Genomic DNA, 3754 nt, shown 5'->3' with positions numbered 1-3754 from the left:
AGGTTCCACAATCCAAAGTGTAGTTCATAGCTACATGCTTAATGGGGATAAATAAGGAGCCTCCTGCAGATAACAGACTGAAGCATGCTCCGCCGACTAGCCGAAGGGTACCCAGTAGCCCTGCCGCTGGAGCCTGCAATGTGAGATGAAGAATAAGCAGACCAGCACCCAGCAGCATGACCACCGAGGAGGTCGCTGCTGCCGGTGGCACCCCCGGCAGCGGGTAGTAGTAGTAGTTGTTGAGGGAACGATAGTAAGTTTAGCTTGTTCCTGTATCACCTATCTTCATGTCCTCATACATGACCTGTGGATACAATGCTCATATGAAACTTAATGCCTTTGGCATCAGGTTATTTGTGTGCGTCCTTCTGCTGCTTTGGTCCAAGCCGTCGGAACTTAGCCTCACCAGAACAAGCTAAGACCGCTCCGTGGTTGTTGTGTTGGTATGCTTGCGTTACACACTTTTGAACGCGCTCCTGGTGTTCGTCTGCGTGTTTGTAAAGCCAGTCCTTGGTGTTTCTAAAAACTTACCCAGACTGTGATGATCCACCTCCCCAGTTTAGGTTCCAAAGTAAATTACTGTCGACCATTGTAAATAATGGCGCATGACCTATCTCTATTACCAGCCCTTTCGGGAAGACTATCTCTGCACTCTGTAGATTATGTTGCTCCATGCTACCCGATTCACCTACTATTATCAATGCAGTAATGGATGCTATTTGGTTCACTTGCGCGTGCCTTAATTTATGACTTCTATTTTCTTGTCAGCTTTACACATAGAATGACATAAACATATTGATTAGTCCTTTGCAGCTTTATGTTTGCTTGCCTTTTGCTCGCCTCTTCTCTATTCAGTAGCTTCTATGCTTTCAGCAAGCGCTTCTTTCATATGTGTTTCTTATGAACTATACTTGATATAGTATATAGAGGGCTAAATCTTTTCTGTAGCTTATTATTATAAGATAGTGTATGAGTAGGGTCGTACCAGTGGTATAGACAAATTAATTCTTATTCGTTTCATGACGTTTGCTTTGTTTCGTCCTTTTTGTAGACATAATGCTTTTGCATAATTTTTATGCCCGCATATGAAAATATGGTCATTCCATCTGTTGTGTTGTGTTATTGTCATGAGGTGGAGTTGCCTAGCTAACAGTTTATCTAACTATATGCTTCTGTAACCATCTTTTATCATCCCCAACTTAACTTTCTATTTACTCCTTCGTTTTCCCCGTATTTTTTATAGCAAAAACAAAAAACTTAAAAGAACCATGCGTTTTAGTCGAGGTTTGACCTGAATAACTGGCTCCTTTTGTTACAGGCTATAAATTCATAGCCAGTGCTTTTTTATATGTTCTGGTTGCCTTGCTCTCATTCTAAATGTATACCTGATCCTTTCTGTCACCAAGAAGAAGTGGATTATATACTATGACCATGATACTTTATTGCACGCCATAAAACAAAAGTGGTAATTATTTGGACTTGCTCAAGTGTGCAGTGTGCTCCATATTACCGTGCCGATGTGTGTTCAGCATGCTGTTATCATAGGCCAGCAGCCAATTTGCTTTGTAATGGTAATGACCGCACCATATTACGTATGTTTATCGTAAGAAAAAACATCACACTTCTATTTGCAAGAACGGTGATCAATATTATACTCTACATTTATTATGCTATTCCTTCCGGCTTCATTTATCTCATGGTCCAACTTTCCCCCTTCCTTGTGTTACAAATATATTATAAACTAGATGATACCCCAGCGCGTTGCTGCGGGATATTTGCTCAATCTTTTAAAGGTGTATTGTATAACAAAGAAAGAAGCCAATGATCGATGAAGAAAAAAAAGCTATGACACCTGGCGAGGCATTGCTTGAAAAAGCTTAAGCAATCATGTTAATGATGAAGTTAAACTTTCATCAATTGAATGGCATTACTCAAATTGTCACATAGGAGATTGGAGGCTCGCAAAATACGGTTACCACATTATGGTTCAGATAATTTCTCACAGACAAATATGCAACGGAAAAGGTTAAAGCGATTTGAGAGCTGTGCACTAAAAATTAGTGTACACACATGCAGTGGGGGTGAAAGTACAATATATTCAATGAAAAGAACTAACAGATAGTTGCATAGTTGAACAGTTTCTGAAGTCTATGTAGCCGAGGATGTATTCTGATATATGCAAATATCTATTGCATGTGCCGAAGAGGCCAGCTTAGTTGAAGCATCAACTTAGTAGTCAAAGAACCTACCTGCAAGTATATATCAGACAAAAAAGAATTGAAAGCAACTTCCATGGACATGAGATAAACATTCATTAATAATAGTGCTCCCTTCCCTCAAAGAAATTTAACTGTGTCCAAGTATATATCGGCTTATCTATCCATCTCTTGTGCGAAAAAAACACTATACTGAATCCAAAAATTGCTTACCACTACCAACAAAATTAACAAAGGAGGGATGGACCACCCGTCCATACAGAACAGTATTAATAAAAATCCAGAAGGAGTTTAGGGTATTGATTCATCATACTGTACAACAAATTAAGGCAGAGTGGGTCAGTGGGAAAAATGTATCCAGAGAGGAACTGAACGGCATACACATGTTGTGGGCGTCGCGTCATAGACCCATGGTTTAAGGTGGAGCGAAAAAACTGTATACAGTGAGGATTTCTGAATGGCATCTACTCCCTCCGTCCAAAAATACTTATCATCAAAATGGATAAAAAGAGATGTATCTAGAACTAAAATACGTCTAGGTACATCCCTTTTATCCATTTTGATGACAAGTATTTCCGGACGGAGGGAGTACATGTTGTCGGCATCATAGAGTAGACACCCATGGCGGCGGAGTCTCCAGCCAGGCTTCTTCATATGAGGCATGGTGAAGGCTTAATGCGAATAAAACTCAAAGAAAATCGGTGGCCTCCTCTTACCCCAATAGTTTCTTCATATTAGATCAAGCATGGCCAGGAACTCGTCCTCAACCATGCGCAGCTCCTAGTCTACTGGTACTGGACTCATGGTGAGGCTGTCGTAGGACGGCCGCACATGCTACTTCTGTATGATGATGATGTCAGCCGAGTAGCCGACAACTCGTCGTCCGCGGAGTCGTAGGAATTGCACCTCTATTTCTGCGAACGCCTCTTCTTGGTAGCGTTGATCGCCCACCGGCGCTGTTGACAGCCTGCTGTCTACGGCAGGCAGGCAGGTTAGTACTTGTAGTTGTAGTAGTAGGTCGTCCTAGTCGATGGAGCGTCCGGGTGAGCAGGCCCCTGCCGCAATGCTGGTGAGCGGGTAGGTGAGGACGCCCCGCTGCTCGCCGGCGAGGTGGACCTGCAGGTATCGTTGTTGTTGTGGCCGGTGTCCTCGATGGCTCACGGAGATGGTGATGATGACTGTGAGAGAGGAAGCGAGGGCATCGCAATGGAGGAGGAGGCTGTGGAAGTTACCGACACTGCTGGAGGCAGATACGCACGCGTCGTTGTCGCCCCAGGCTCATGATAATCATCCACTCATGCAACATCATCACCATGGATATGAGAATGAGGAGGAGGCTGATGTATTTATGGGGAATGAAACCCAAGGGAGATGAGCCGAGTGGGACTTGCGGGGGAGGCGTGTGTTGGTTACCCTCCACGAGGAAGGAGAAGAGATAGTGCGATTTGATGGAGATTAAAGAAGGCAGCGAAGGAGAGGAAAATCAAGAGGCGTTCCCATCAAGAATTCTCTGGGGAAAGTGGAAGACAGAAACAGAT

The sequence above is a fragment of the Triticum aestivum genome, chromosome 4A (genome assembly GCF_018294505.1).
Source record: "Triticum aestivum cultivar Chinese Spring chromosome 4A, IWGSC CS RefSeq v2.1, whole genome shotgun sequence".
NCBI classification, from domain to species: domain Eukaryota; kingdom Viridiplantae; phylum Streptophyta; class Magnoliopsida; order Poales; family Poaceae; genus Triticum; species Triticum aestivum.
This window is presented reverse-complemented; position numbering follows the sequence as displayed.